The 21,585-nt window shown below is 37.9% G+C and overlaps 1 pseudogene; it reads left to right on the top strand.

Moving 5' to 3' along the window:
• Nucleotides 1-3,992: 3,992 nt before the first annotated feature.
• LOC121978722 lies at nt 3,993-21,585 on the top strand (annotated as a pseudogene).

Raw genomic sequence — 21,585 nt, 5'->3', positions numbered from 1 at the left:
TCAATTGGATGCTTTCTTCCATAGAACAGAAAGGTCTTAGATCGATTGACTGATCGATTGGGAGATTACCAATCAATTGGCTAATTGATTAAAAAGATTTCATTACAAAAATAAAATATTTTCGAATTGATTGGATGATCAATTAAGGTGGCTAATCAATCAGAGCTTAATGCAAATCAATTGGGATCCAAAATGGAATAATCTCATCCGTCGATTTGGAGTTGGTAGCATTCAACGGATCTATAAAAAAACCCATAATTGATTGAGATTTTTGCTAATCAATTAGTGAAAATAAAAAGTTGACAAACAACTAGATTTCGAAGCATTTAAAAGGGAGATTTTGGGCATGAAGTGAAACACTGTTCTATTACGATTCTACAGCTATTTTCCAGGCCAAGCTCTCATCTTCAATCTTCAAGCAATCGAGAGAAGGATATCCAAGTCAAAAACTTGTAATCTTTTCTTTCTTCTTATCCTTTGTTGCTATATTCTTTTGAGAGATTTGAAAGTTTGTTGTAAAAGGTTTTTCCATCCTCGGTTTGTTCCGAGAAAGAGCTTTTATGGTGGAATTTGTGTGGCTAATGTAGACCCTTGGATTAATCACTTCAAGAAGGTGGAGACCAAGTAAATTAAGTTGTTAGCATTATGGTGTTCTAAATTTCAAATATCTGCTGCAAAGAGGATATTGAAGCAAGCTACCCCCCCCCCCCCCTCTAACTCTATCGGTCCTAATAAGTGGTATCAGTGCAAAGTTGTTTCGGAGGACTTACATTCAAAGGAGCAAAAGTTTTAAGCTGCAAAGATGTCTTTGAAAGAGATTTATAGTACTACTCGACGACCATAGTACAAAAGAAATAACTTTGCATATTGGAAGAGTCGCATGGAAAACTACCTAATGATTGAAATTGATAATTGGTTCTCTGTGACCGAGGGTTTCATTATACCAAAACAAGATGGAAAAATTCTAGAATCTTCAAAATGGTCAGCTGAACAAAAGTGAAAGGCACAAGCAAAGGCAAAGGCAACCGTAACCCTTCAATTCAGACTGAGTTCAGAGCAACTAAACAAGGTTGGTCTATTTAAGAGTGTCAAGGAATTATGGGGCAAGATCATTGAGCTAAATGAAGGCACAAAAGACTCAATAATTGCAAAGATAAACCTTCTTAGAAATCATATGCAGAATTTCATCGTGAAGGAAGGAGAAATTATAAGCCAACTATATCAGAGATTCAACTTCTAAATGGTCTCATTTGGTTGAAAAAAGTGTGGAGAATTGGGATCTTATAAGGTGTACGTTAAAATCCTTCCCAAGGAACTCACTATGGTCATCAATAGTTGATGCCTATAAAGTTTCTAGGATTTGTCAATTGTTAAGCTAGATGAATTATTTTGTGAACTAGAATTACATGAATAAACTAATGCAAGTCATAAGGAGAAAGGTATAACTTTGGTTGCAAGTGAAAAGAGCAAGAAGAAAAATAAAGAAAAGCAAGAGAAGAAGAAGCAATTCTCTTCTGAATCTGACAATTAGAGTGATAGCGATGATAAGCTATTATGAAGTGAAATAACAAACTTTGTTCAAAAATGATGAGACGCTCTAAGAGGTTCAATAAGAAGAATGTTAAGAAGATCTTTAATGACAACAAAAGAAGAGATAAATCATCGATGAATTCAAAGTCTAAAACTAATGTGATTTGTTATGAGTACAATAGGAAAGGACACATTATATCCGAATGTCCAAAATTGAAGAAGAAAGAGGAGAAACTTATGAAGAAGAAGGCCTTGAAAGTCACATGGGATGACTTTTCTTCAAGCTCATCAAATGAAGATGAGGGGAAGAACAGAAGGCACTTGACACTTATGACGCTAAGCAACAAGGAGAGTAGTGAAGGCGAAGATAACCAAAGTAAGGATGGTGAATCCTCAAATGAGTCAGCATCTAGTGATGATGAGGTAACCTCTCCCAAACTTGATAGGATGTGTGCTACTATTGCATGTTTAACAAATTCTTTGTCAAAATAAAAAATTAAAGTTCAGAAATTACAAAATGAATTGAAATTATTTAGAGATGAAAAGGTATCATGTGAGACTTATATGCATCATGAAAATGCTACTAATCACTTTGATGAGCTCAAGAATGAAAATACATCTTTGAAATTGCAAATAGATCATCTCAAAAGTACATTGGAAATGTTTACCTCAAGTTCTAAAAACGTGGATGATACGGGTTATGATAGGTCGGCCTAGCAAATGTAGAAGGGGTCAAGGTTGAGAAAGATAGACAAGGTATATAGCCGGTCGAGAAAAGGTCGAGCGAGCATCCATATGCTCATACACGTTCGGCCGGGTAGAGCCCGACCGAGTGTAGAGGCACTTAGTCTTACATATAGTTTTAATATATTACCGGCCGAGTGAAGGCTGAGCGAGTATACATGTGCTCGTACACGCTCGACCGAGCAAAGCTCGATCGAGCGTAAGAACACTTAGCTTCATATATGGTTCTTAGCATATTATCGGTCGATCGAAGGCCAAGCGAGCATCCACATGCTCATATACGCTCGGCAGAGCAAAGCCTGATCGAGCGTAAAGACATTTAGCCTTATATATGATTCTCAGCATGTTACCGGCCGAGTAAAGGCCGAGCAAGTACACATGTGCTCATACACGCTCGACCGAGCAAAGCCCGATCGAGCGTAAGAACACTTACCTTCATATATGATTCTCAGCATGTTACCGGCCGATCGAAGGCCGAGCGAGCACCCACGTGCTAATATACGCTCGGCCGAGCAAAGCTCGACCGAGTGTAAAGGCATTTAGCCTTATATATGATTCTCAGCATGTTATCGACCGACCGGAGGCCGAGCGAGCATCCATATGATCATACACACTCGGTCAGGTAGAGCCCGACCGAGCATAAAGGTATTTAACCTTATGTATGACTTCTAGTACATTACCGGTCGATCGAAGATCGAGTGAGCATCCATGTGCTCATATACGCTCAGCCGAGTAAAGCCCACTTGAGCATAAAAGTACTTAACCTTATATATGGTTCTTAACATGTTACCAGCCGAGCGAGCACCCATGTGCTCATATACGCTCGACCGAGCAAAGCCCACCCGAGCATAAAGGCAGTAGCCTTATGAACGACTTCTAGTACATTACCAGTCGATCGAAGGTCGAGCGAGTACCCACGTGCTCATATTTGCTCGGTCGGGAAAAGTCTGCCCGAGTATAAAGACACTTAGCCTTATATATGGTTCTTAGCATGTTACCGACCGAGCAAAGCCCGACCGCGCGTAAAGACATGCTCAACAAAAGGTATTCTTAATATATGCAGCTGGCTTGAACGACCGGCTAAGACATGTTCAACAAAAACATTCTTAATATATGCAGTCGGCTTAAACGACCGGCTGAGACATGCCCAACAAAATATTTGAGGGAAATATCTTCTAGAAGCTTCTTCAGTTATAATGATGTGTCCCCATCATAAATATAAGTCATACATGACAAAAGAGGTACATCTGGGATACAAAAAATATTTCTTAAGGATTATTGCACGAAGTATAGAAGATGACTTCTCTCCTAACAAACCCTAATGAACCGGGGACTACTTCACAACTACGGAAGTCATATGAGGTAGTATAAAAAGGGAGATCCTCTCCCGTTGACAAGGTACGCAAGTTCTAGTATCTAAACTATGTTTCTAAATACTTCAGTTACTGTTCTTCTTCCTTCCACCCATGAGAGAGAGACTGACTTGAGCGTCAGAGGGCCTAGCCAAGGATCCCCACCCCGATCTTAGGTCACTAACGCTTTGTTGGTTTGTCTCACTGTGCGTAGGATTGTGGAGAGGTTCTTTTAGGCCTCCTAGAGGCTATCTTCATCAAGGATAGTCGTTCACCAGAGCTAGTGCACGTCTTCACAGATTTTAGACAGGATCAAATTTGACGTCATTTGTGGGAAAGTATTCACCTGGATCTGAAGCTACGAGGATGGAGGAAGCTGGAAAATCCAAAACTATTACTATATTGCAGAAGGATCTGGAGTTGCTCATCAATGCTAGAGTGCAAAAGATATTGCAACAACAACAACAACAAGTCAACACGGGTGGCATGTTACCTGTAGCACCACCTCCGATGATGTCTATAACTTCTCATCATAGAGAGAGAGAGAGAGATTAAGGGAGGAGATCCGGTTCATTTGATCTCTTCCACTCGACGCCCTTAAGAGTATTTTTGAACAGCTCTTTAACAAGGAGGACGAAAAATAATTTTTCAGAAGTATTCAGGAGAAATCCCCGTAAGAGAAAAACGAAAAGAAAAGATTGTAACCAGTGATAGTTCTCCTAAAAGGATTATCACTCCATTTTCTCAATGAGTGTTAGATGATCCTTTGCCGAAGCATTATCAAAATTTAAATGTCGGAGAATACTCGAGAACAACTGATCCCGAGGATCATCTTCTTAAATTTGGATATGTGATGTTCCTCCGACAATTTACCGATGGAGTTAAATGTCGGATGTTCCTTATTACATTTGGAGGAGGAGCTCAGAGATGGTTCAAATGACTACAGGAAAATTCTATTCGTTGTTTTAAGGATTTCTACAAGGTATTCTTACATAATTTCTCTAGCAAACAGAGATATCACAAGCCCTCTTGGAGTCTTTTTTCAATCAAACAAGGGCCTAAAGAATCTATCAGAGCTTATATTAAGAGGTTCAACCAAGTGGTCATCGATGTCCCTTCGGCCACCACAGAGATCTTAGTAAGTGTCTTTTCCCAGGGGCTTAATAATAATGATTTCTTTAAAGACTTAGTTAGGAACCCTCCCACTAATTTCGGCATATTGATTGAGCGAGGTTCAGGGTTCATCAATGTGGAAGAGGCTCAAGTCGCTCGGAGGAAGGATATTACTACTTCTACGCTGATTCCTGCTATAACACGTCCGGTGGGATCTGTCCAACCTCCTAAAGGACCTCGGGCAGATCCACATCATTATCATCTAAAGCTTCGGCCTCAAACAGTGCAGCATGTAGATGCTCCCCCATATTTTCCTCAAAAGTGGTGCACGTATCATCTGACCAGCACCCACAACATAGAAAATTATTTTACTTTAAAGAATCAGCGGGCGGGTAACACACCCGCTATCATTGGTGTTCTCCAATCCCAAATTATCGGCGATATCCGCGATAGAATAGTCCTCTCAAAATTAAATATTAACTAAGTGGATCATAAGAGGGAATATTACCTCTCCCCGCTATACAAGCACAAATAGAGCCGTCAATTTGGGTTAGGCCCGTTGGGTTAGCCCGCCCTGCCAAATAATTTAAACAAGATACATTAATATTTTATTAATCCATTATCTGGCGGGCTTAAACGGGCTAACCCGCGCGGGCTGCGGGTTCAGGCGGGCCAACCCGTGGTGGGCTCGGGTTGGCCTGTGGGTTGGCCTGTGGGTCTGTACAATTATATAATTTTAAAAAAATACAAATTCTAATTAAGTTTCAAGTTACAAGTTACAACTTACAACCTTCTCAAAAGTCAAATCCTCTATCCGTGTGACCGTGTCCCATCGTCTCCCGTGTGCGAGTTGTGACTTGTGAGTTGTGACGGTGTCATGACTTCTTCCTTTGCGAGAATCGTGGCTGAGAGGGGCAGAGGGCGATTCACATTCCTCATCTTGTAAACCTTAGCCCTATTCCCATTTTGCTACCCCATCCCAACCATTTGCGCTCACCGCCTCAAACTCCACTGGCACCGCCTCCAAAGTCTGTACGCTGCCTCCGAAGTTTGAATCGCCTGCAAAGAAACTCTCCAAAAGAGATCGACACTCTACCAACCAGTAGGCGACAGTTCGACGATAATATTTACACGACTTTCTCCATTCTCCAAACTCTTTTTTGAGGTGAAATGTTTGCTTTCTATTTCCCTTCGTTTTTCAAATTTTCTACATAATTGTGCCTTGTGGTTTGCATAGTTGTTGGACTTTTTGCCTTGTTTTCTATTTTGCTAGGAAAGTTTCATAAATCAACTTTTTTTTCTTTTCTTGTGATGTTCTCAGTTTGATATATCTTATAGGCTTTAAATAGTTAAGAATTTGTTTGTGAAGTAGCAAGGATTTCGACTTTGTTAATCAACATTCAGCAATCCCCATTTCGTTGATACCAATAAGAATATTACTCGTCAAACCCACGCTCCATCGTGGTCTGGACTCTGAACTGCCAAACATTAATCTTCTTCGTTAATTACTAATTGCCTTATTTTCTATTATTGTTGTATTTGATTCAAATTTTTGCTACTAACATAAAAAAATAAGCATATGTTATTGTACTGATTGTTTGTATTTGATTGATTTTGCATGAAACTGTAATTTATTATTTCTTTTGCTTTTTTTTATTACAGAATTTGAAATGGAATCTACTTCTCAAAATCAAACAACTACTTTAGAGGTTGATGAATTGAAAAGTACTAAGCAAGATGATGAGTCGATTAAAAAGTATAGAGAAACTTCTGATATTTGGATGTATTTTAAGAAAATGATTGGGATTGACAAAGCTGAATGTAATGGGTGTAAAAATAGTATAAATGTGGGGGTAAACATTATGAAACTTCTACATTATGGCGTCATCTTAAAATTTGTGATAAGTTAAAGTTTCATGATGTAGGACAAATGATTCTTGATCAAGATGGGAAAATGAGATCCAAGAAAATATATCAAAAAATTTCACATGAGTTACTGGCTTGTGCAATCATTAGTCATGATTTACCATTTTTATTTGTTGAGTACGATGGTATTAGAGATTGGATGAAGTATATCAATTCTGATATTGCTTGTATTTCTAGAAATACTCTTGTTTCTGATATTAATCGGATCTATTTGAGGGAGAAAGAGAAACTTAAGTATGTTTTGACTACTATTCAAAATAGAGTTTGTTTGACTTCAGATTTATGGATGACATGCACTAGTGAGGGTTATATTTGCTTGACGGCTCATTTTGTTGATAATGATTGGAAATTGAATAGTAAAATACAAAAATTTTCTCATATGCCTCCTACACACTCAGGAGTTGAATTAGCTGCAAAATTGTTTGAATTTTTTAAGGAATGGGGGATTGAGAAAAAGGTTTTCTCTTTGACATTAGATAATGCATCCAATAATGACAACATGCAAGTTCATTTAAAAGAGCAATTGTCTTTGCATGATAGCTTATTGTGTGATGGTGGATTTTTTCATGTTCGTTGTTCTGCTCATATATTGAATTTGATTGTGTAAGAAGGTTTGAAAGTTGCTACTGTAGCTTTGAATAAAATTAGAGAATCAGTCAAGTATGTTAAAGGTTTAGAGACTAGAATGAAAAAGTTTGAAGAATGTATACGAGCAGTTGGTAACATTGATATTAGTATTGGCTTACAATTGGATGTGTCTACTCGTTGGAATTCAATGTACTTAATGTTGGATAGTGCCATCAAATATAAAAAAGCTTTTGCTTCTCTTCAATTCAATGACAAGAATTATAAATATTGTCCTTCAAGTGAAGAATGGAAAAGAGGAGAGAAGATATGTGAGTTCCTTGAACCATTTTATGACACTACCAATTTGATCTCTGGTTCTTCTTATCCTACATCAAATTTGTATTTTATGCAAGTATGGAAGATTGAAGTTTTGTTAAAGAAAAACTTATCTAATGAAGATGAGGTGATAAGTTCTGTGTAAGAGAATGATGGAGAAGTTTGACAAGTATTGGACTCAATATAGCATGGTTCTTGCATTTGGAGCTATTCTTGACCCACGAATAAAGCTTTCAATGTTGGAGTTTTTTTATACTAAGGTTGAGAGTGATTATGTTAAATTCCAAAAGAAGATGGAACTTGTGAAGACAAAATTATATAAGCTTTTTGATCAATATTCTAATACTAGCAAGACAAGGTATTCACAATGTCAACCACAATGTTCTTCTACCACAAATACACATCAACAAAGTGTAGGAGGAGTTAAAGGAAATAACAAAAGAATCGTTGATGTAAGTACTTTAATTTTTTTATTGTATTCTCTTATCTCTAATTGGTTTTTATTTTCTTGTCACTACTATTCCAATTAATGTAGGAAATAATGGCATATGAGATCCAAACAATTACAAGTACTGGAAAATCTCAATTAGATCTTTATTTGGAAGAGCCAAAACTTGAATTTGCATATTATCAAGATTTGATTGTTTTGGAGCATTGGAAGAATCAAAATCATCGATACCCAACCCTTGCACTAATGGCATGTGATGTTTTAGCTATTCCTATAATTACTGTTGCATCAGAATAAGCTTTTTCCATTAGTTCTCGTGTGCTTACCAAGTATATAAGTTGCACCCTTCATGAAAAAGTACAAGCTCTTATTTGCACTCGTAATTGGTTACATGGTTATGCTATTAATAATGTTTACAAATTTTTAGTTATATTCTTGACTTAGTTGGTATATTAGTTTATTGTGATTTTATTTTCAGTTACCTTCATCTTTATATATTTTAAATGCAGATAAAGATAATGAAGACAATGCAAGTATTAAAACAACCTTGTCTAAGGAAGGATCAAATGATTTAGAAGATATTCATGCGGAGAAAGGAGATGATGGAGAATCAGAAGAATTTGATAATTGATGTGGTTTGTTTTTTAGATCTCTTTCAAATCACTACATATATAAAATTTGGAGAAAAGACTAAAAGAGATTGTTTACATTACTAGACTAAAAGAAATTTCTTTTGCATAATAATGTTTGAATTACAACATGAATAGCTTCAGCAAGCAATTTTCCCCCTTTTGCTACTTCGACTGTATGCGCCTACTTTGGAGTTCATCCTGATTATTTACATTCCATTATGATTTATGCACAGGCAACTATGCAAGTAGTGAACTTGTCAGCAAGTGCTTATTGGGTCCCTGAGGATAAATTAGACTATCTGAACTATGGAGCTGCTATAAGTGAGGTAGCTTCATATAATCATTGGTGTTTTCACCTTTAATTTCATTGCTCGTAACATTGTGTTGTCGCAAGACCTTCCTTTAATGAAGTTTAATTTGCATTCTTCTTAACTTGTGATTTGGTCCACAATGTAGGTGGAGGTTGATATTCTTACAGGAGCTACTACCATCTTAAGGACAGATCTTACTTACGACTATGGGCAGAGCTTGAATCCTGCTGTGGATCTGGGACAGGTCTGGTGGATGTTTCCATTGAATCTCCTCTTTCATCTGTCGTTTTTTTTTATTTTGATTGTGATAACGGCAAAATGTCTCTCTAGATAAGGGGTCATTTGGATCTCATTATGCAAATTTTTATGACTGCAATATGTCATTGGGAACCCATAGTTCTTTTACTACAAATTAATCTTGCTATCTCTTTTTTCTGCAGATTGAAGGTGCCTTTGTTCAAGGAATTGGGTTCTTTTTGTACGAGGAACATGTGGGAAACTCAAATGGCTTGGTAATTTCAAACGGTACTTGGCTGCATGCGATCTGTTTTGTGTACAGAGATTAAGTAATTTTGGGTGGATTATATGCTGGGCGAACAGATTGTTTTTAAAATTTTGATAGATTTAGAAATTGATTTCTAAATCTTAGCAGATAGCAGTATTGTTTGTTGACAGACTTTATCGATTAAGTAATTCAATATTTGATTAAGTCGTGTATTGATTCAAGCACATAATTACATAATATTTTACAAAATATTTTTTATTTTTTAAATGAGTATGTGGCCCGTCGGTTGGCCCGCCTAACCCGCAACCCGCCTTAGTTTGAGTTGGGTTGAGAATTTTTCAATCCGTTGGAATAGAGGCCCGACCCGCCCCGCTTCGCCATATGACCGACCCGCCATGGGCTGGCCCGCCCCGTCATGGGTTGGCCCGTCTGACACCTCTAAGCACAAACACCTGACCAAGTACAATAAGAGCCACCATCGACTCGGCATGAAGAAAATCGCAATAATACTGCTCGAGGTAATATCAATATGAAACCCAGGAGAACTCACTAATGGTTATTCTAATCGGGCGAGAAAATCGCATGCTCGACGATTAATGATTCATGTCGTTGGATGTAGTGTTGAGAAGGCGGCAGGACTGAAAATCAGTTTTGGGTCCAGAGATTTAGTAGGGGTGGAAGTACCCCATGATGATGCATTAATAATTAAGGCTATTATAGCCAATTATAACATTTCACGTACTTTTATTGATACTGGCAGCTCTGTTAATATTATCTTTAAACAAGCTTTTGATCAGCTGCAGATCGACCCAAGTGAACTTCAACCTATGGTTACTCCATTATGCGGGTTCACGGGCAATGAAGTACAACCACTGGGTCAAATAAAATTGGTCATATCTTTAGGGGAGGAACCCCTTATGCGGACACGCCGATTAGTTTTCATGGTGGTGAGAGTCCCATTAGTGTATAATGTTATCCTGGGTCGGCCGACCTGAATGAATTCAGGGCGATCGTTTCTACTTTCTGTCAGAAGATTAAATTCTCTGTTGATGTCCAAGTGGGCAAAGTCAAGGGAGATTAAATAGTAGCACGTAAGTGCTATGTGGAGGTTATGAGGGCAGAAGCTAATGTCGCCCGAAAGGCTCAGAGGGTGGATATCAATGTCATCTATGAAAAATCGTCCACCCTTGTATATGAGGAGAAGGAAGAGGCACAGATACAAGTCGGTCATCCGGAAGCTACTACCCACATCGCATCCGATCTTGCTCCTGATCTCAAGGAATACTTGGTCAAATGCCTAATGAAAAATAGTGATGTGTTTGTCTGGACACCTAAGGAGGTGAAAGGTGAGCACCAACGATTATGGAGCACGCTCTTCATGTATATCCAGATGCCCGGACGATCAAACAAAAGAAAAGGGATTTCAGAGCCGATCAGAATAAAATTATCAAGGAAGAGGTGGAAAATTGTTGGATGCTGGATATATTCGGGAAGTACAATTTTCAAGCTGGCTGGCTAACGTCGTCTTAGTTTCTAATCATTATTATGTTGTTGTCTCCCTTTCGTGCTAAGTTCATGTTTGGTTGATATGACATTATTGTTGGTCCAAGTAGGCCAGCTGGAGAAGGTTGAGTTGCCTAAAAAATAAATAAAGACCTTTCTCGTTCTTTCAACTCGGATTAAAAGTAATAGAGTAAAAAGAATAAATAATACAAAAAAATTGAAAGAAAAGAGACTCAAAATTTTACTTGATTACAACCGGGGTGGTTGTTAATCCAAGATAATAACAATACTAAAGAAAATCTCCTTCATGTAGGCAGGGAATCCTCTTACACTCTTTGAACGCTCAGACTATTGCTAGGAAATAAATGCTTGAGTTGATTCTCTATTTCCTAGCTCCAGGGTCTTTTATAGCTCCTGGAAATTCTATCCATAGCTTGAGGGCACCTCCCAAGGGTTTGGAGGGCGCCTCCAGCGAGGCGGCAACGGATAATGTTGGATCGAGATGCGCTGGAGGGGGGTGAAGAGCGCTCGTGGCTTTCACTTTTCGTTCATTTTGGAAATCTCAAAATACGCAGCGGAATGAAAATAAAGACAAACGCAAAGAACAAAGGCACCAAGATTTTTTACTTGGTTCGGAGCCTGTGGCGACTCCTACTCCAAGGCTCGCATGTAAAAGTACTTTCGATGGGTAAATACTAATCAATTCGGAATAGTACAAAGGAATACAATTGTAGTACAATAGCTTTTCGAAATAAACAGAATACCGACAGCTCTTGTGAGAAATTCCTCTCGAAGGATCGTCGTCAGAGCTTTTGGGCAGCGTGGAGGTGTTTTCTGAGCAGCTTGAAGAAGCGAAAGTTGTTTGTTGAGCTATTCTGCAGCTTCTGGTCAAGGCTCCTTAAATAGGCCATTCCGTGCGCTCGGAACCCCTCTGAGCGCCTAAACCGCGTGGCTCGGCCACTCCGCGTGTGCCACATCATCTTCCTGATAAATTTTGGGGTTGGGGCACCCGGACCAGCTGGGGGCGCCCGGACCAGCTGGGGGCACCTGGATTCCTTCTAAGCGCCCGGACCTGCTTTCTTCAACAACTTTATTTTCTACAAAACAAAGTTAGTTCAGGCATAAAATAATATAAAATATAAGAATTGTGACAGCCTCCGACTATCCAGTTCTGACTTTGAGTTTCGTAGAAACTCTAGGTCGACCCGACGCTTAATGTTCCCTCATCGGGGAACGCGTCCTCACCTACTCCACTCAGGAGAGTATACCTGTTGCCAGTTGATCCTCCAGACTAACTGGACTTTTGCTCGACGCTCGAGTCTTCCAGTCTTCATGTTGGACATCTGCTCCACGACCCGTCCAGTCTTCCACCTGGTTCGGGACACCAGGATTTCAACCTAGGGTTACTGTCTCCTATGATTTTTGCCCGAAGCCTCCGACCCGCCAAGTCTTTTCGCCTAAGGTTACCACCTCCTAGGACCTAGGGTTACCACCCCCTAGGGTTTTCCCATTGCCTAACCGCAGTTAGGACTTTTCTTTACCTAGGGTTACCACCCCCTAGGACCTAGGGCTACCACCCCCTAGGATTTTCCACCTGCCTAACCGCAATTAGGGCTTTTGCCAAAGTATACTTAGGACTTTCTTGCAAAGCTCATTCAGCATATCAGATAATAAAATAATTTAACTTTGAACCCTTTGACATAATCAAAATATAGATTCGATCGTCGATGCTTCTCGCACCAACAGATAAAATTTTATCCACTGCAAACGGCTATTTTGGCCAGGTCGAGGGCGCCCTCCATAGGCATGGAGAGCCCCCTCCATGCTTATGGAGGGAGCCCTCTGCCTAAAAGTGGTGGAAACGCTGGCTCGCTTCGAAGGCGCCTTCAACGTCTTGTTGAGGGCGCCTCAAGCAGTGTTCTCTAGCTCCTTTCGCTCTCCAGCTACTTCGATCGCCTGGTGATTGCACCCAACCGAAACAGGGCTCACCCGAATCTAATTTTCGGCCTTCTCCTCGAGCAGGTATCCACTTTGGCTTCTCATCCCTTGAATGTCACGTACGTTCTTCTCGTCCATTGGTGTACTCTTCCGCAGCCCTCTAGTCCCTTGGATGCGCCGAACCCGTCAACTCCCTTCCCGTGCCGTCCTTCTCGCTAGCTACGTCTTCTGCTCGACTTCTTATGCTCCTAAGCTCCTGCACACTTAGACACAGGGATTAAACCAAAATAAGACCTAACCTAACTTAGTTGATCACACCAAAAATAATCTTAGGGTTCCAACAATTATGACTTGCTAATATATTGATATCATCTTGTTGTTATTATAACATATTAAAAATTAGCTTAAACTTGAATAGATTATCAAACATTAAAAATGGGGAGATTATTGATGCAATCATATCCCGGAAGTTTCAATATTCACAATTATTTAAGTTTAGGTTAATATGTTGGATCTAATTTGAGTTACAAGTTTGCATGGCAAGAGAAGTCCAGGAAGGTCGAGAACCAGATTCTTAGTAAGAAGAAGTCCTTGTAGGTCAGAATATCGGATGCAAAACAAGAGAAGTCTAAGAAGGTCTAGGATCGAATTCTTAGCAAGAAGTCCTTATAGGTCGGAAGACTGGATAGGTGAGGCAAGAAAAGTCTAAGAAGGACAGGGACCAGATTCTTGGCATGAAGACTCGGAGATGAGGAAACTCTAAGCATAAAGTCCAGGGAACGAAGGTTCATCTGACATGAGATATTTGGAATCTAAGGTAGCGTGTGCCAAAGGGTTTAAGGAGAAAATCCTCTTTTCAAGTTCACTAATGAATTGGTAAGTTTACAAATCGATTGGTGAGCTAAAACCCAAAATCTAGAAGCCAAGAGTGTATCAATTGATTGGCTAAAATTGTCAATTGATTGGTAAATAAATTCAAGCACACAGAGAGCTTCGTAATCGATTGGCTGAATTATCAATTGATTAGCTGATCGGTTGAGAAGATTGTATCGCAAGAATAGAAAGCTCCTTGATCTATTGGCTAATCGATTGGGAGATTACCAATCAATTGGTTGATCGATTGAAATGTTTTCTTCGCGAAAACATAAAGGCCATAGATCGATTTGTTGATCGATTGGGGGATCATCAATTGATTAAGATGCTTTCTTCGCAAGAACAGAAATGTCTCAGATCGATTGGTTGAACAATTGGGAGATTACCAATCGATTGGTTGATCGATTGGTAGATTACCAATTGATTGGCTAATCGATTGGATACTTTCTTCATGAGAACAGAAAGATCTTAGATTGATTGGATAATCGATTGAGAAGCTTTCATTGCGAAAATAGAAAGTTTTCTAATTGATTGGTTGATCGATTCATGCTTGATACCAATCGATTGGAATTGAAAATGGAATAATCTCATATGTCGATTTGGAGTTGCTAATGTTCAACAGATCTGCCAAAAAATCTATAATCGATTGGGATTTTTGCTAATTGATTAGTGACAACAAAAAGCTGAGAAATAGATAGATTTCAAAGCATTCAAAAGGAAGGTTTTGGACATGAACACTATTCTATTGTGATTCTATATAAGTATTCTCCGAGCCAAGTTAATCTTTAAGCAATCAAGAGAAGCAGAACAAGTTAAAAAATTGTAATCTTTTCTTTCTTCTTCTCCTTTGTTCTTATACTCTTTTGAGAGATTTGAAAGCTTGTTGCAAAAGATTTCTCCACCCTCGATTTATTCCGAGAAGGAGCATTTATAGTGGAATCCGTGACGATTAGTGTGGATCCTTAGATTAGTTACTTCAAGAAAATAGAGATCAAGTAAATCAATTTATTAGCATTATGGTGTTCTAAACTTCAAATATCCATTATAAAGAAAAAAATTGAAACAAATTATTCATCCTCTTCTAACTCTACAAGTCCTAACATAATTCAGTTTAGCTGAGAGAACATAGATTATTTTTTAATTAATCCAGTTGTCCAGCTTTGCCCGACTAATCTAGAGGTGAGCGGTCCTCCTTCACTTTGCTCGTCAGATACATTCAGAAATGTTCATAGTAATTCATCGACAATTGATCTTTGTAGTCTTCGTCATCTCTATAAGATCGTTCCAACAGTGAAGCGAATACTCAATTTATGATGACAAACTCTTGATTTTTTTTACAAATCGGTATTTCGGCCCAGGCCGTGCAGCATGATTTTCCATCAAATTCAACGTTGATGTGTGCCCAATAACAAAAAAATTATTAATCAAATCAAGTAAAGTCAAATCCAATAAAGAATTGAACCGTGTCCTCTCATCAGTATCATGCGCCTTCAGAACATTATTTTTATTTAAGAAATAAGTCTGTCCTTGAGTATATATTTATTAAAATTGAGTGTACGTACTAGTAATTTTCAAAGGTAATAAGATAATATTAACATTAAGAAATGTATGAGATCTGATAGTCCCGTTCTTCTCTTTATTGCCAATGAGTTGTTAGGGTACTTGTAATGATGTTTATAGTATGAGATTTATGTTATAAATCCTCTATTATAAATTTTATATTCATGATGTGTAGTTATAGGTTTATGCTTTTTCATATTATTATCACATAAAAAGTTGAAAATTTCATTTTTATATCATAAATCTCCCAAACAACTTTTATATTTATTTATAATTTTATTTACAATATATAATATTAATTAATATTTTAATTTAATATTTATAATAATATTAGTATTTTAAATTTTATATATTTATCTATGTAAAAATAATATTTTGATAAAAATAAATAAATATTTAACAAAAATATAAATAAACATAAAATTAAAAAAAAAACATTAAATAGGACAGGTACCCTTGCTACATGCACGCACGCGTTAAGAGGGAGAGCACAAACCCTCTTTGTATTTTTTTTAAAAATTATAAACCGATCTCAAAATTTTGGGATCTATTTATAGAAAAATTTATAAATCCCACCCATGTAAGGGAGGTGGGATTTATAATGGGATGTTTATATCATAAACCCCATACTTAACCCCCATTGCAAGTGTCCTTATATGTGTGGACTTTGTAATTTTTTCTATAAATTGATCCCAAGATTTTAGGATCGGTTTATATTAAAAAAAAAAAAATACAGAGAGGGTTTATGCTCTCTCTCTTGATGCAAGTGTGAGGGTAGCACATAAAATGTTGTCATCATGAGGTCTGAGATTCGAATATCGATAAAGTCGAGGTAAATATCTCCTCTATGTGCTAGTCACTATTCCAAAGGCTAGTAGTAGCCCATGATTTAACTCATTCGTGTTGGTCCTGGGACGAGTTGACGGGGATCCTGGGGACGAACGTATTCGTCTTTTGCCACTAACTGTGAGTATAACACACAATAAAGGTCCACTATCCTATTTAATTTTTTTTAATCTATTTATAGTTTTGTTAAAATTTTGTTTATTTTTATCAAATTATTATTTCTACATAAATCAATGTATAAAATTTAAAATATTAATATAATTATAAATATTAAATTAAAATATTAATTAATATTTTACATAGTAAATAAAATTATAAATATAGATAAGTGAAAATAAAAAAAAATAAATTGGGAAATCATAAAAAAATTATTGGAGAGAGTGATAATAAGCATAGAGAGAGGTTTTAAAATCAGTGAGATTTTTAAGCAAAGATACGGTGAGGTATAAATATCTTATCCTTGGGGGTGAGGCACTCCTCAAATTGAATAATTAAAAACACTTTTCATTTTTAGAGATGGAGAAATTTAGTAAAAAGTTTTTTTTACAAATAAATAATGAAGTGCAGGAGAAATTTAAATAAATAAAGTAACATAATTGAAGACTTCTATAAGTTTGGAGCGTAGCCAGATAGAATATCAATAGATGTGTAGAAAAACTAAAATAGTAAATATGATAAATAGATATGAATTAAATACTATTCAAGATGATTTTATAGTGTAAATATAATCACCATCGATTGATTATATAATCCTAACCTTCAATTGATCCACCAATCTTGAAACACTAGTCGCAATGATCATTATTCATCTAGTTACCTCAAGCTATTAATTGTCTATTTGATCCACTAGTCGACCATTTTGATCGACTTTTTATGATTAATTGATCGATTCTAAAATCCTGACTGGTTCTATTAGTCACTACATTATCAATTTATCATTGGACCATGTGTGCCTTTAGTCAACTCATCTAGATCTAGATAGAATGAGAATGGGATTGTGAACCACATTTTATATATATATATTATTTTGACTATTATTAATTTGATTAACTAACTTTATCACTATGTTTAATTACTTAATTTTTTTATTCCATTATTCACCTTCTTCGGCGTGACATCTAATGCTACAAATAAAATCACATCAATCTTTTAAAAAATATATATATATTAAACCAGGTATTTAGGTCTATTCGATTAATCCTGATGATGGACGACATTTTTCCCTATTTGCCCACTACGTAAATCCTAAATCACAAATGGTTCGTGGCCTGACGGCCCACAAGGCCACAATTCAAGCACCGCACGAGTGTGTGGGAAAATTGAACCTTCATTGTATGAGTTATTCGCCTGGTTACATGCGACTTTTCTACGTGTGGTGTAGGATTAAGTCTATGTGGATGGAGTAATCCGATTGAGACATATAAATGGACTTAATCTCTATAAGACACTCAATTAAATGATTTATTATTATTATTAAAGTAATTAAATCTAATTAAATGATTTAATGTTTAGATCCTATAACTCGTTTGATTAATATTGATGGATTATTAATGAGTCATGAGCTTTTATGGTAGATAGTCCCTATAAATTTAGCTAAGTATAAAAGGGAAGAGATAAGGTTCATTAGGACGTGCTGAACCTAGCTCTCCTCTCCTAGCTTCTTCTCCCCCATTGAGATGAAACGTGGTGCTTGTCGGCTCAATCATGTGAAAGACATCCGTTGCATTCACAGGATATTCCGGTGACAAGTAAGAGGCTATAGCATTGTGATGGAACTAAGTCAATAATTCATGAACTATTGTCTCATTTTCTATTGAGCTCTAGAGATTAAGGTGACGTTTGATTTAAGGGTTTGAGAATGAAGGAATGAATTCATTCCTAAACCTTGTGTTTGGTTGATGAGAATACAATTTAAATTTTATAATGAAACCTAAAAACTTAGATATTAATGAAACTCACCTCCTCTCTTGGGTTTTGATAAAAAGGGAATGAGAATTAAGTTTTAGATGAAAATATCCTTAATATATTCATTCAATTTTTCTTCTATATCACTTCCTCTCTCCTTGTTCTCTCTCATCATATTTTCTTTCTCATCACACTTTCTCTCTCTTCAGTTTCTCTCATTACACTTTCTCTCTCGTCATGCTTTCTCTCCTATCACACTCTCTTTCCTTATTTTTTTTCTCATCACACTTTCTCTCTCCTCAATATTTTCCATCACACTCTCTCTTCTTATTTTTTTCTCATCACACTCTCTCCTATCACACTTTCTCATTCCTCATTATCTTCCATCACATTTTCTTTCCTAATTTTTCCTCATCACACTTTCTCTTTCATCACACTTCCTCTCTCATCATACTTTCTCTCTCCTCAATCTCTCTCATCACACACACTCTCTCCTTATTTTCTCTCATCACAATTTTTTTTTTCATTATCTCCTATCACACTTTCTCTCTCATCATATTTTTCTCTCCTCTTCCTTTCATTATGCTCTCTCATCACACTTTCTTTCATCACACTTTTTCTCTTTTTATTTTTTCCCATAATATTTTCTCTCTCTATCATTCTCTCTCATCATATTTTTCTCCCACATTTATCTTTCTCTGAAATCTTTTTTTTTCTTATATTCCTCGCTCTGCTCTTATTTTTCTCTTACATTTTCCTCTTATTTTCTACTAAATTCTGATATAAAATATTCAACTAACCAAATATTATTTTTAAGAGTAATATCCATGTTTATACTCATTCTTATTCCATAATACTATGATTCTCATTCTCATTATGATTCCTAAGAAAGAATCAAACGCCACCTAATAGAAGCTAGATCCTGTTATAAATACATCCTTTAGTTCATATATGATGTATTTCAAATCTTATAATTGGTATCAGAGCATAGGATTGGCTTATTATCAGTTTTTAAGACGTAAGAATTATTTTTCAATGTTTTGACACAAACAGATTATTTTTCAACGTTTTGACACAAATACATTAATTTTTACATTTGATTACATATGGATAAGCAAAATTGATGTATATTCATTGAATGTAGCTTAGTTAGATTAGGATTTAACCTATGAATTGAGTTTTTTGCATTATCTGTGAAGAACGAGATTGACGGCGCGATTTTAGGGTAGAAATCGCATTCAGAAATGAGCATTTTCTGATATCAATCGATTGGGAAGGTTCCCAATGGATTGAGAGTTGCGTATTTGGGAACAGAAGCTTCCCATATCAATCGGTTGATTGATTGGTGCATACCAATCAATTAGCATAAGGTTTAATCGATTGGGATGCTCAAGTTAACAAACAGAAGGGTTTGAAATTAATCAGCTGATCGATTGGTGTTTACGAATCGATCAGCATGAGGAATCAATCAATTCGAGTTGCCTGATCGTGACCAGAATCTAACAGAAAGCTTGTGGATCGATCAGCTAATTGATTGGGGTCTCTAATCGATTAGTTAATTGATTGAAGAATGTAAGAAGCCAACAGAGAGCTTCTGAATAGATCGGCCAATCAATTGGAGTTCACTAATCGATCGGCTAATTTATTGGGGTTCGCTGGGTTGTCTACAGAATTAGGTTTTCAATCGATTGGTAGATCGATTGACATTTGTCAATCGATAAACTGGGGTGGATGAACAAGCGAACAAAAGCCTTTTGGATCGATCGATGGATCAATTCATGTGTGTTCAATCGATTGGCACGCGTGTGAATCAATTCACATATATTCTCAATCGATTGATAAAGGTGTCAATCGATTGATATCCAATACCAATCGATTGATAACTGAATTTAGCTCAGTTATCAGCAATTTCTTCTTGGATTCTTCTTCGCTCTTGCTATCTAGTCGAACCTATATTTTCGCTAAAGCGAAAACTACTAGGGAGGCTAGAAGTATTAGTGTAGAGAGATGTATATTCATGAGCTAAAAGGAAAGTCATTCTTACGCTAGATATATATTTAAAGAAGATCACAAAATAAGTTAAACTTTTTGATCATGTACAGAGTGTGTCGCCCCAAAGAAAGGGGTACTACATGGTCGATTAAAAGCATTGTGAGTAATGCTAGAAAACATAAGCTAATGAATAAAGTATCATGCGCATAATATGTGCCCCAAAGGAAAACAAGTTATATGACAGATGAAAGTAATCATGAGTCATTTAGAGAGAACCAATAGCAAGTTATAATTTAGTCTAAAGACTTAGGGCGCGTTTAGTTTGGGGTTATCCTTGATAACCTTGGTTATCCATCCAAGGTTATCAAGGATAACCTTGTTTGGTATAAGTAATTGATAATTCCTAAGTTATGATGCATGACTGACACATTAACAATTTGGGCATATAATCCGGAATCACAAAACCTCAGAAAAGTGGGGTTTTTCTTGATTCCAGGGTTAACAAAAATTTTGAGACAAAATTACCCGATGCTGAGGCGTACGAGTTCGTGTTTGCCTTGCCGTCGTCGTCGTTGGAGGCCATCGGGAGCGCTTCGGTCGAGAGCATCGGGCCGGTGGTTAGCGCGTGCGTGGAGGCGCTTAGGGCGTCGTCCCCGGAGTTGAAACGGGCGGTGACGGCTGGGATACGACTCTTGGCGAAGCACCAGTCAGACTTTCGTGCGTTGATCTAGGCATCGGGGTCCATTCCGGCGCTAGTGCCTCTGCTGAAGAGCATCGACCCTGCGACGCAGAGAGCGCAGTGACGACGCTTCTGAATCTCTCGTTGGAGGAGGAGAACAAGAAACCCATCATTACCGCGGGGGGCTAAGCAGAATGATGTCTGCGCACTGCTTAGCCTATCGATGATCGAGGAGAATCGGGGGGCAATCGGTGCTTGTGGGGCGATTCCGTCGCTGGTGTCTCTGCTCGTAAGCGGTTCGAGCCGGGGAAAAAAGGATTCCCTAACCACGCTGTACAAGCTGTGCTCAGTCCGGCAGAACAAGGAAAGGGTTATCAGCGCCAGGGCGGTGCCTCCACTGGTGGGGCTGGTGGGGGAACGCGGCGGCGGCATAGCCGAGAAGGCGCTGGTGGTGCTAGGAAGCCTGGCTGCGGTGCCGGAGGGTAAGGATGCGGTGGCGGAAGCGGGAGGGATACCGGTGCTGGTCGAGGCAATGGAAACCGGACCAACAGCTGGGAGAGAGTTCGCCGTGCACGCGCTGCTGCAGCTCACCGCCAAAAGTCCCCATATCCAAAGGCTTGTCTTAGGCGAAGGCGCAATCCCACCATTGGTTGAGCTTTCGCAGGCTGGCTCATCGCGAGCTAAGCACAAGGTCTGTCCATGGCTTACTTTTTGTTCTTCTTTTCTCAATTTTCTACTAACCACACAACCACCGACTTGTTTCTTCATGCAATTCCTTCGCAGGCAGCGATGCTGCTGGGCTATTTGCGGGAGCTACGACACTAG

The sequence above is a fragment of the Zingiber officinale genome, chromosome 4B (assembly GCF_018446385.1).
Source record: "Zingiber officinale cultivar Zhangliang chromosome 4B, Zo_v1.1, whole genome shotgun sequence".
NCBI lineage: Eukaryota > Viridiplantae > Streptophyta > Magnoliopsida > Zingiberales > Zingiberaceae > Zingiber > Zingiber officinale.
The sequence above is the reverse complement of the archived record's forward strand: the minus strand, read 5'-3'. Positions and strand labels throughout refer to the sequence as shown.